The sequence below is a fragment of the Homalodisca vitripennis genome, chromosome 7, assembly GCF_021130785.1.
Source record: "Homalodisca vitripennis isolate AUS2020 chromosome 7, UT_GWSS_2.1, whole genome shotgun sequence".
Classification (NCBI taxonomy): domain Eukaryota; kingdom Metazoa; phylum Arthropoda; class Insecta; order Hemiptera; family Cicadellidae; genus Homalodisca; species Homalodisca vitripennis.
In genome coordinates this window covers 121950720-121964764 of record NC_060213.1, presented here as the reverse complement: position 1 = coordinate 121964764, position 14045 = coordinate 121950720, and positions in this window count along the sequence as shown.

Sequence of the window (14045 nt, the reverse complement as noted above, 5' to 3'; positions counted from 1 at the left end):
TGAACGCCTTTATGAACAATGAAGGACAAAAACAAATGTCTTAATTAAACAATAATAAACTGTTGTATTTATCATAAAGCTTCAATTTATTCACAATATATGTGAAAAAAAAACTAAATAAAGTGACTAGGTTATCTGTTATATATTAAGAATAATAAAGAACAAGAAAATTCGTACAGTAATATTCAGACAATAATGCTTTTATAGATGACAAAATCAAAGATAAGCGGTTTTATTGGAAATACATCTGATTGTCGCTTGACTAAATTTTCGTAAATAAAAATGTCCTAAAAACAACAGGTATTAAAATAAAATTCATTAAACATGAAATATATGATTTCTATTCTATCCTTAGATAGGCCTGAAAACATGTATTTTCAAATGTTTTGCATAATAAATCACTAAAATAAAAGAAATAGGGATAAGATACTCTAAAGCTGATATTAATTTATTTTCACGAACCATGTTTTTTTACAGTAAAAGATGCTCTTAATGAGTTATTTTATTATTAGTTTGAAATAGTATTTGAGTAATTAGATTTGTGATACAATCCACGATCAGATTGATTCTTGTATACCTGCTGGATTTTAAGACATTCAAAGTTAATCAGATTTAATGGCCGCCATTTCGAATAGTATTAATGAATATTGTTTATAACTGGCCTTATTACCACAAATATTTGATCCAAATTAGGTAGGATTTGTTTATTTGTTTTAAGATATTAAAGCGAATTTGTATATAAAAAAACACCATACATACTGACGGATAGGAAACTAAGCACCAAAGATCTATTTCCATATTCTGAAATGCGTTTGCCATGACCTGAGCAGTTGCGGTATATAGACTTGTCCTAAGAATTGCAGGACACTCTGTACATAAAATTATTATAGAGAGTGTTCCACAATCTCGACCAATATTTTCAGACATTATTCACGGGACCAAAGGCAAAAACAATCATATTCACCTTCCTAAAACTCAATAATTACTCTAATAGCCACAATTTTGTTTTGTTTTTGTCTTTTTATTTATATTTTTACTTTACTATTTATATTTGATGGATTGTTTAGGTTAAAATTTTGTATATACCTTTATAACCTTAAGGAAAATAAAAAATTTAAATTTCTTACAAGCTTTATTTTCAAAATAGTGATTTCTAAAAGATCTTTAAGCGTAAATATCTTAAAAAGCGATGGTAAAAAAGATCTAAATTATTACAACAATTTAATAAAAAATCTAACGATACCAAGTTTTTAAAAATTGGTTATGAAATAAGGGAGATAGTTTGTTTTTTAAAACCAATTACTGTTTTTTAAAAAACCAATTACCAAACAATATCCGCCTTTATTATATGACTGAAGTGGGGCTGCAACAATCAGCTGTTTTGTTTTTAGCTGCTCTAATCAAGTGACTTTAACATTACATTGGCTGAACTGTGGTCATAATTATTCTTAATTATTTCTAAACAAAGTTTCTTTTGATTGAGACGTCAGAAAAAAATACTCTAATTAAATGTTGATTACCTAGACCAAAAATTTAAAAAATGTCTTTGTAGTTATTATATGTCTATTTAATATTTTGTTTTTTAAATGGAAGACCTCAGACCTACTTTTGGCTTGTAAAATTTATACGGAGTTTGTAGATATGCTATTGATTTCGGTGTTAAACGTAGATGCTTAAATGTACCAGTAAAGATTGCTATTTGTTGCAGTTGTTAAGTTTATTCTAACCGAGGTTTGAAGATTTTGTTCTACCCGGGGAAAATAAAACATTAAAAAACATAAAGTTTACTGTATACAAAATGAAATATTATGTATATTTGTGTATAGTATTTTTTTATTATTAATGAAGTAATATTTATGCTTCTATACATCTGTTTACTACCTAGTTTACAAATCAGTTATACAAATTACAACGAATTGAAAATTAGAGTGTAACAAAATTCTCTACACTTTCCGATATAAATAGCCTTAAAATAAAAGTACAGCTAAAGCTGAAGTGTAATTTTAAATTTTACCTTTTTATAGACGCTTTATTAAAGACTTCACTGAGATTTCACTCTTCTTTTTACAATATTGTAAGAATGTTCATCCTTAAGTTTGACACTTCCAGATACATGGGGTTAGAAGTGCACGTCTGACTATGTAACACACAATAGTTAAATATTCTTTAACTGCATACAAAAAGGCGATGATTTTCAGTTTTTGTCCATACATCATTACCGTGTTCTACTTTATCTTTTCTCTTTACTCGTGTAAAATTATCCGTTACTAGAGAGTATAATTATGCCACACCTTGGGCCTGTACACTCAAACATTTTTTGATTTCTTCTTATATTTTTTAGGAAATTTCATCAAACAAATTCACTATACATAATAAGTTATGTATTAATATAGGAATAACAACTGAGAATAACATCGATATTATTACTCAACCACTCGATTACGGCCACATCAGTTTGAAAAAGTAGGGGTCGGTAGTGCACGGACGGGTTTCGTCACCTTCGTCAAAATTATGTGTGGACTACAGTCCTACAATCGAAATTTGCAGGTGGATTTCACTCTGTATATTTCATAGTTGGTAGACGGCCAATATATAACGAGCAACGATGTTACGGCAAAAATAACGAGTTTTTCAAGTTTTTAAATGTTTACTAGCTGATACCCGCCCCTTCGTACGGATTTTTTTTAGAATAATGGTACGTCATAGACATCTCCTTCATGTCTTTAAAAAATGGCATACTACTGATGAAATAAATTATGGTCATTGGAAAATATTCCAATTTTTAATTGCAATGCGACATTCCATGATTTTTTGAACTGATGTTCTAAAGTAATTAAAAATCACGATCCTCCTTTCCTAAAGTACTGTAGGTAATAAAAGATTTATGATCCACATTTGAAAATAGGGTTACTCATAAAAGGAGCAACAAAACATATATGTGGGAATACTTTACATGTAATAGATGATATCATTTAATATGAAAGTCCCAATATGAATTCTATTATTCATTCTCGTAATATGACACTATTTATCATCGATACCGTTAGAAAAAAGTAATATAATTGAGGGTATAATCCATTACCAGAGGGATATATCTGCTAGAAGTAGATGGACAGAAGTCGACCAAACATTTTTTTTTACATTAACTAGTTAGGAAGAAACCTTTGCGGATTAATATACTTCATCCTTAGCTACCAATGCCTCATCCATAAGTTTTTTATCACAGTGTTAAGTTCATAAACTAATAATGTATCTTCAAGTTGTAGCCTCATGTGAAATGTATTTGATGTTTCTATATATTCCTTTAATCACGAAAAAATAGTTAGGCATGATTCTATAGAGGATATTTTACACGTAAGCAATAGTAATACTTATGGGCGTAACCTTGAGATATTTTTGTGAGTACCATTCTACGGATTTTTGTGTAGTGTTAAGTCTATGTTGCTGTTCCATTGTGCAGATGATTCACTGTACGCCTAATAGTGCATAAGATAAAAATTATAATCTAGTTTCTTACTGCAGATGGTTACGAGTAATTATTTAAGGGCAGGTAATGAAAAATTATTTCTGTAATAAATGACAAGTCAAAAACTGTAATTTTCATACTTCATCTGTTTCATTCTATAAAAACCTAATTTTGAAATGTAATTAAAATTAAATATGAAACAAAAATGCCGCAGAGAAAAATTCTATACTGTGTGACAGTGAACTATTTTGCCTAAAATCGAGCCTAAATTGTTTACAAAATTATTTGTTGTAATTGTTTTTTAAATTTGAGTTAATTAAACTAAAAAAAGAAGATTCCATTTCCGTGAAGCTATTAAATGAAATAAAATACTTTAATTATGGATTCATATACAAATAACATAGTTTTAATTATATGTAGAAACATGTTTCATTGAGTTTTCACGATTGGGTTAAGCTTGAACTGTTAATGCTCAGTGAATACCCTTAACTAGACTATGAGTAGACTAGATCTTTCATTGGTATGGACGACCAGTACTCAATACCTGTACAATAAAAATGACACAGCAAAGATACTAGACTAATTGTGTATAAAAACCATAATTAACATTTTACCTTCCGCAATATTCCAAAAATCGACTCAGAATCGACGAGAATTTTATGTTTTTTTTAAAGATATATTTAGCAGTGCGTTAATTAAATTTACAAACATATTAACTGAAAGAATAAACTGAAATAGAATAAATGAAGGATATGATTTAAATTTATTATTTTAATAGGTGATATATAATATAGAACAAATTAAGAAAGCAAAGTCATGAGTGAAAATTATTACACAAATATGACAATGCGTATGAGAGGGAGGAGTGCTAAGGTCTATTAGCCTTGTTAGTCGGAGCATTTATTATGTAATACTAAGTATATGGTAATTTTTAAGAGAAAGTAGCCATATTTGATTATTATATTATTTAATCGTTCATCGGAAATTGCAAAAACAATCGTAGATAGTAGCTTATAAGTGGCAGCGTCACAAAAATCCAGATAACAAACTATTATATTTATGATTGAATATGTAAAAGATAAATATCCTTTTTGCTGGTTGAATGCTAGGGGGTGCTAATTCAGTGACTGGAGCCATGTCCATGCGCTGAATAAGCACCCCCTTGGAACAGAGGGGTGTTAATTCAGGGCCTCGACCATGTTCATGCGCTGATTTAGCACCCCCTTGTAGTCGGGGGGTGCTAATTCCGTGCCTGGTCCGTGTCCGTGCGCCTGAATTAGCACCCCCCTGCCGTGACGTCAGAGCCCGAGGGGGTGCTTATTCCAGGGGGTGCTAAAGCAGCGTCCCCGATTCTAGGACACAAGTCAGAGACAGTGGCATATACCAGTCGTTGTAGTAAAAGGAAAGTGAACTGGAGCGAAATTCATCATTCAAATTCAATGAACCCTTCCTAACATAGCTATGTGATGTGAAAACTTTTTTTAATAAAAGGAATTTACATTATTCAAGCTAAAAATTTGTAACGAATACCATTTTAGTTAAAAACATGTGATCAAATATGGTTTTTGTACGTTTTTAATTGTTATTATTTACATATACACGTTTATTATTTAATTTACCAGTATGGCTGAACTTACGGTTCAGTATATTTTTAATTAATTACAGATCCGAGTTCGAGTCCCGGCGGAGCAAGTACTTTTGTAATAGACTTATATTTAAATACTGGCCAAATCTAAAACGTATGTAGGTTGTTACATATATTGTTTCTTCATAACCCGTAAGTCCCCTATTATGTAGGTAACAGTTTCTGCCCAAGAAAAAATTACTACATTCCCTCTGATTAATTAGTAAAGACGACAGGAGTGAAGTATTATAGGTATTTACTAACAGTTCGGAGAAAAACCACTGTTTCTATTTTTCTATTTGAGACTAAACTAAGTGGTGTCGATGTTCTAAAACAAGATTAAAACTTCACCTTCACGTTTTATGATGTTAAGATGTTGTGCATCATTTGATAAGAATTCATGGCAGTACAAACATCGTTTTAGTTAACTAGAAGCTCTCTATATTAAAATGTTTCTTGAAACATTCGTGGTCAGTAATTAAGCCTCCTATAAGAGGACGTAACTCTTTGTGCTGTAAATGGCAGACGACGTTTTCTGGGAAATTGAATGAAGGATTACGAGATAATGTTGAGTTCCTGGAATATTTGGTAGTGAGGCTAATTTCCCAAAGCATGAAAATTTCAAGTTCCTCAATGTCCTCAAAGCCTAAATCTCATCAAACTATAACGTTATTGATGATGTTTACAATGAAAACAGCCATTAAATTTCGACGCAGATTTGAAGCTCCAGTTGGAGAGTTCCTGCAAAGCTGCCTGCTATTAGTGAAAATTGTTCATTGTCATATGTCTCTATCTCATATGAAGGCTATCCAAGGTTATTCCATAATAGCAATAGAGCCTCTGGTAAACAAAAACTGAAGAGCTAAGGGAAGGTCCAAAACCTTTCCTGATATTCGAGAGATGGCCTTGAATGGTTTCTTTTAGGAAACATGATCAGGCAGTAGAGTATCGTTTATGTTGAGGACAAAACATGGATTCAGAAATTGCACCATATCACTTTCTCTTATTCCTTGAGTGGGATTTTAGCACTGCAAGAGTAAACAGTCCTGGTAGACTGACTGTAGTTTCTTGTTTGTAATATATGATTACAGTTGTGGCTTCATCCAGTGATGGATGGACTGTACCATAAATACAGATGGATGCGATACAATCAATAGTTTGCAAAAGTGGCAATTAATCTTGTGTAATTGAGACGGAGTAGAGTTTTTCTGGTTTGCATGGACACTGAATCACATAAATAATATTTCAAAGATAACAGATTTGAAGTTTATTAGTGAATGATTACATGGTTTGGAACCTTAAAATAGGGCGGTGTTTTAACTAATCATGGATATGAATTATTTAGGAAAATAATGACTATACAGGTCTCGAAGACAGCCAATTAAATTTAGGATGTGGATCACGTTGATAACCATAGCCACATAATGGTGCAGAAACTGATCATTCTAGCACCCATTTTACGGGCGGGATTTGATAGAACTAAACTAGATTTGTATTTGAATCATACCGGCATACTTTATACCGGTATGTATATGGTTTCTATAAATGCATACGTCCGCTATCCATTGTTCTTTACTCTTCTTCCTTGTCATTTATCCTTTACCTTATGTTCTATATCCACTCTTTGTTATACTTACATTACAATTAATGTACATAAATACAAAAAATAAATTAAATTACCATTATAATTCTAGCACTTATTTTACGTATCGAAGTTGGTAAATCAAAATAAATTTGAATTTGAATCATACCAGCACTCTTTATAGTGTATATGGTTCCTCTAAATTGCATACGTCCGATATACATTATTCTTTACTCTTCTTCCTGGTCATTTATCCTTTACCTTCTATATCCACTCTTTTTACCCTTACATTACTGTTAATGTAAGTACAAAAAATAAATTAAAATATTATTATAATTTTAGCTTTTATTTTACGTATGGAAGTTGGCGAATCAAAATAAATTTAAATTTGAATCATACCAGCACCCTTTATACTGTATATGGTTCCTCTAAATTGCATACGTCCGCTATACATTATTATATATTCTTTACTCTTCTTCCTTGTCATTTTCCTTTATACTTGATCCTTTCCCTTATGTTCTATATTCACTATTTGTTATACTTACATTACAGTTAATGTACATAAATACAAAAAATAAATTAAAATACCATTATAATTCTAGCACTTATTTTACGTATCGGAGTTGGTGAATCAAAATAAATTTGAATTTGAATCATACCAGCACCCTATATAGTGTATATGGTTCCTATCATTTCATACATCCTCTATTGATTATTATATATTCTTTTTTCCTATATCCTTAATTATTTATCATTTATAATTTACTCTTTACCTTATATCCGATATCCCTTCCCATTGTTTCTTCTTACGTTGCTAATAATATAAATACACGAAATAAATTAAAATAACGGAGAATAAAATGATTGGCTCTCGATTGAACTCGACAAGAGCCAATCCTATCATTGAAATCGATTAAATACGATCAAGTAACATCGTATATCTAACAACTCATATTGTATTATTTTCTAGTAATAGAAAATATAAGGAAATCCTCTTCAAATTCTTCATAAGGAAGAGGAAAGGAACATAAACACCACTACGCCTCTATACATCGGTTAAACAATTTGATTCGGCTTTGATATAAACATGGACAGAAAAGATATTTCTACTAATTTAAAAAAAGTTAAAAGCTATGTTAAGCTATAATATCAAAGTTAAGATTTTATTCTTTAATCTAAAGCAATAAATTAATCTTAAAACTCGTTACAGTTCTGTTGAAGAGAAGCCAATCTGAAGTCAGGTTTTGACGTAGACTGGTGCTTGGCTGTCAAGTTGAGTTAGCTAACTTAGTTTATGAAGTGTGTCACCAGCACGCTCGGGTGGTTACACAGATAACCATTTTAGACAACTCGAACCCCTCAAGTTACAGGCATTAAATCATCGATACTGTATTTATTTGGAAAAATGTAAAACGCTGATCCACCACTAATTATTTCAGTTAAATTTTATTCATAGCCAACTAACTAATTTGCCAACTTCCGTCATTTCAAAGTTAATTTTCAGAATGCATTGCTATCATCCAAGTTGCCTAGTTCACAGTACATTAAACTTCGATATCAAAATAAATCTCGATAAATTTCGGCCTCCTTGTTAGGAGCTGTTGCCAGCCAATACATATTAAACCGAACCCTTTGTTTGCGCCCCTTCAAATTATCACTATAAGCTGATTATTATTAGTGGAAGATCCGGATCGACTAATGGCTCCTCACGGTGAACTACCTCAAGAAGTTAATTGTGTTTAGTAAGTTTAGACATGGTTTTGAACGGAAACTTATCCCTTGTTTAAAGTTTATATTGGCCATGATCGATTTGTAAGGATTATAGGATTTTGTACATTTGCTTGTGCTGGTGACACGTGTACTTGTGCTCTTGACTTATGATGTTCGAGAATTGTATTCTAGGCAGTGAAAGCGCCTGTCAATTTTCTCCTGTCTGGACTCCAAGCAGTTTTTGTGTATGTTAAATATTTTCTTTCTATTATTACTTTATTCTATAGTGGTTGTTAACGTTCTTTATTGTATGTACTAATTAATTTTGCACTTCAAATTTCAAAACGTTGTTTTATGCATTTTTTAATTACAAAAAGGGAAAAAATATGTTGTATTCATGAAAACAAAGATGTAACCCTAATTTTTAATAAACAGTTTATGACAAACAACTAATGATTCCAAGAGAATCGATGACAACTCAACTTAGGATATGAAAGTGTAACTAATATTAATTAAAACACTAGATTTCGTACTAAGTAAACCACAAGACTCTAAGGCTGTTTTAGTTGTTATTTGAACAGTTACAATCTATATGTATACAAACATTGCTTCTTAAAATACATAAGATAAAATTGAATTTCTTGTAGGATGTGTAAGATTATGTCACAAGGTGTACTTAGACTTATTTTATAGCTGTCAACAAATAACGATGAATTTATTATTCGAGTTTTATACTGTATTCCAATACAGAGCTTAATCTTTGTGGTAAGATTCTGAGAACAAATAAATTGAAACGAAAGGCTTCCCTCATGAAGAAGAACATTATTTTAAATACGTGTGATTAAAAAAGGTATTGATATTAAGTTTGGCAGCTGGGTCAAAGTATGGATGCACAGTTTGTAACATTGGTTCGTACGTAAAAGTTTCTTTTAAAACCAACTATTTATTTACCTGAAACTTGCCTGAATTTATATTGTCATCAAAGTCATCAAAACTGTTTGGTATAATGTAAATAATTTAGTAGTTGGTTTTGATACTAAATCTTTTTTCGCTAATATACCCATTTATGGAATAGTTTCAAATAATAAATTGCTTCAATTTTGTTTAAAGATTGTGTTTGACAATGGCAGGATTGAGAAGGAAACAGGATTTTCCGGACATTTTTCATCGTTCAATGACACAAATGAAATGTTAATGTTAATGTGTAAGGTTAGATATTTATCTGAAGAAGAGATCAGGTTGCAGATCTCGAAACTTAGTGTTACTAATTGGTTTTATTACTGAACGATGGTAAATGTCCAGAAAAATTCCTGTTTGCTTCAACTTATTTATTATTTCAAAATTTAACTGTTGGTAGCAAAGTGATAGGGCGACAACATTACACAATACGATTTGGATTTTACTAGGTATTTACTGGAAGTGGCTGAGTCCCCCAAACTAGGACTTCCAGTGCGTAATGCGAACCGGAAGTTCGGTAAGGACTATCGCACTTCCAGCAGTGTTTACAAGGTAGACCGAGAAGAGCAGAACTCATTACGACCGAGATGTCTCGCTTACACAACTTCCCTTTTACCCAAGATGTGAAACTTTTCTCATCATCACTGAATACCCCGATGTCTCTACAGTTGTAATGGATTCGCCGGGAGTGAGCGTGTAAGATGGAAGTTAAAGTCTACTTTGTTTTGTAAGTTGATAGTTACAGTACAATTTGGGAAACTGCCTCTTGAATATACGGCAAGACTGTTCCACAGTGTAGTGTGTTTTCTAAAACTGGACGTACATTTATATTATTTCAAAATAAATATTGTTCTGATTTAAGCAAATTGTCAGCCCTACTATTAATAGTCCTTTACTAATTTATAGATGAAACTGTTTGTGTATCATAGAAATCTATATTCTGTAACTTTTGAGATGAAGTAATTAATACATATTCGCTCTACTTTTCCAGAAAATGTAAGGACCACATAATCATTTCTTTCACCTAACCTGAACAAAGAAGACAACAGAGTTATCAGATAACAAATGAAGGCCCGTCTCCATTAACTCAAATCAAATCAGCTTTATTGCAGCGACAATATTACAATGTATAGCAAACGTCACAAATTTTAATCTAAAATTTCTTACACTCATGCCAAAAAATTCTCATTCACACATACAATTTTACACTTATGCACCTTTCATCCTTCGCCAATATATCCCACTTTAAACAGCAGAATCAGTCGTGTAATTGGGCGGTCTCCCAGTTAAATGCTAAAAACTCATATTATAAAATGCTTGTGACACCAAGAGGTGTTTAAGGCGCCTTTTGAACGCCTTGGGCGTAAGGAATTTTTTATTGAATTTGGCAGTCTGTTAATAAAAATTAACACCTGCCTGTGAGGGCAGGTGTTTCAAAAACCACTGTTCTGTGGCTTGCAGTTCGTAGTAATTCTCTACCTCGTGTCTCATTCGTATGTATGTCCCGGCCTCTGGTTAAGGCACACTTATACATACAAAACAAAGTGGTTTCTAAAATGTACAGACACGGGAGAGTTAACAGCTGTAATTCCTTAAAAGATTGCCTGCACGACTCTCTGAATTTTATTTTTGCAATTATTCGAATAGCTTTTTTTTGGAGTTTGAATGCTCTCTGAAACTGAGAGCTTGCGCACGCTCCCCACAGGACCACTCCGTAAGACAAATGGGGGTAAATTAAGCCATAATACGCCGTTATCAGTACCTGACGGGCAGTATTTTGCTAAGGATCTCAAGGCATAAATGCCTGAGGAAATCTTTGTGCAAACATGATTGATGTATTCATTCCAAGTCAACCCTCTATCAAGGTGTATTCCTAGGAATGTTGAAGAGAGGACTTCTTCCAATGTGGAATCAGCTAACAAGACGGCAGATCCACAATGGTTGCCTACATCGCGCAGAGCAAAATTTAAAACGTTGGATTTTGAGGAGTTTGTTGTGAGAATGAGGCTTTGGAAGTATTGTACACAGTTATTGATGTCAACAAAGGCCTGTTGTTCCAACACTTCACTTGATCTTGCACTAAAACAGAGAGTCGTATCATCAGCATACTGCACCAGTCCTCCATGCAGAAGTGATGATCCTATGTCGTGACACAAAGCAGGAAAAGCACAGGACTGAGAATGGATCCCTGGGGAACACTGTACCTCAGTTCTATTGGTTTTGACGATTGATTTGATATTTGGACAACTTAAGATCTATGACTTAGAAATGAGCTAAGCCATTTAAGGGGCACACCCTGATGCCATGGGACCCAAGTCAGTCGAGCAGTATGCTATGGTCAACGCAGTCGAATGCTTTGGACAAGTCTAAGAACACACTCATTGTGTGGTTCCGACATTCTATTCCCTCTACAATCATATCAACAAGACTCACTACTGCGTCTGTCGTCGATTTGCCCTTTCTGAATCCAAATTATTCATTTGAGAGCTGACTGTATTTGTCGAAAAATTGAAGCATTCTTATGAGAAAAAGCTTTTCAAAAATTTTGCTCAATACTGGCAAAATTGAGACAGGCCGATAGTTATTGATTGAAAATTGATCGTCTTTTTTTCAAAATTGGAACAACGTTTCAGGAGGGAGGGGAAAAACTCCTGTTTGGAATGAAGAATTTACCAATTTATTTAAAGGTCTCACCAAATGCTTGCAGCATTGTTTGATGAGCCATGTTGACATTAGATTAAGATCATTTGACTTTTTGGCTGGGAGCTGCTGAATAATTCGGTGAAGCTCATCCTCAGTGAAAGGCGTCAGCAACATTGAGGCTGCTGGACTCTGTCTTCGCGAGGGACGTACTTGCGGTTCAGACGGCCGAGGACTTTGCCCAACAGCAACGGATGCGAAAAATTCGTTAAACTGATTGGCAACCTCAGTTCCATCCTCCACAAGTATTTTTCGCAAATATTAATCGTTTTTGTATGGCAGCATGTGTTAATATGGAAATTTATTACGTCGTTAAATGTTTTGAACTGCTGCTCTACAGATTGAGAAGAGTGAAGGAAACTCCACTTTTCTGTGGACAGGGAAGTGTTGAGGTGAGCGATGTTTTCTGGCCTTGTGTCTCTTATTGTTTGGTTAATTTTTGGGCTCCCTTTCAAGTTTCATTCCACTGACGACAGCTTCTTGCCCGTAGTGGTCAGATATAGCTGTGTTTACCACAGACACCGCGACACTTGGATGGTTGGTGATGATGTTGTCGATAGCCGATTGGGTTGTACCCGTCACTCTCGTCGGAGTTTTGACTAACAACTCCAGGTCGAATGACCTAAGTAAATCAACTAATCGAACTGTGGAATGGTGAATGTTGTCCAACGCGTCAATGTTGAAATCCCCCATCACGACATATTCCTGACGTTGATCAGTCAAGTCTGTCAGTAATTGTTCGAATTTTGAAAAAAAAAATCTTCGTTTCCACTGGGAGACCTATATATATATATATGTATGTATATATATATATATATATATATATATATATATATATATATATATATATATTCCGATCGCTACTAATTTTGATTTGTCTGTTTGAATTTTGATTCCGACTGCTTCATAATCGTTTTCGAGTGATTCTTGGATCGGAAAGGGGGCAAACGTGAAATTTTGTTTTATAAAAATAGCAACTCCTCATCCTTTGGAGTAGGATCTACAGTACGCGGAAGCCAATTTATAATTTGGAATTTTGCACAGTGCGATGTTATCACTGTTGAAACCGTTTTCAGTGACAACAAGATCTGTTTTGAGATCCTCGCACATGAGTTGAATTTCTTCCAATTTTTTTGGTTGCAAATTGAGCATTTTGATAAAGCAGTTTCAGTTCAATTTGTTTGTAAATTTTTGAGTTTGTTCGTTTTTTGATGGCGATTGTTTGTCAATTTTGTCCGCTGATTTAAAGAGGGGTCTCTAAAAAAGCAGTCTCAATTCTTTGCTCTTGTAAATTTGAAGCTGCAGAATGGACAACAGGGACGTTTCTTCGATCTTCCTTCATGGCTTCGTCACAAGATATAGTCGGCATCGGGGGCTCTGGAGTCAACTGTATAGAGTCTGACGGTGGCGGTGACGTGAGTCTGGCCAGCTGCCACTTCCCTCTAGTGTGTAGATGCATCCCGTGCCTCGTGAAGTGCTTCCGCTGCAGTCTGTTCATATCTAGGACAGAGATGTGGTGCCTTCTATATAGGCATTCACGAGGGCGGTGTGCTGGTTAATATCGTGCGTAGAGGGCAAGTCGTGACGATGGGGCAGCGTGGCGACAATCAGCCTGTTGTGAGAAGCTACGGACGTGATCCTCTTCTCCAGGTTGTCGTATATATTCCGCTGCTCCCCGGCCGCAAGGTCATTGGTTCCGGCGATCAGGACGCTGCATCGAGTCCCTTTCGTCACCGGCTGAGGTTGGGATGAGGTGATCTGAAGCAGCCTCGCCCCAGGCTTGCAGACCCCTGTCACAGAAACGCGTCGAGAGAGGAGCTGGGATGTCATTCCAGCGATTTCACTCTCTTATGAAATTGGTTTGCAAGTCATAAAATGTGGAAAATCCGTAAAAACTGGAACTTCGAAACATTAGAAACTACAAAATCTATATATGTTAAATTTTATCCTACACTATTACTAATTCAGATCAACACCAGGAGGAATATTGATTGTACCACCATACG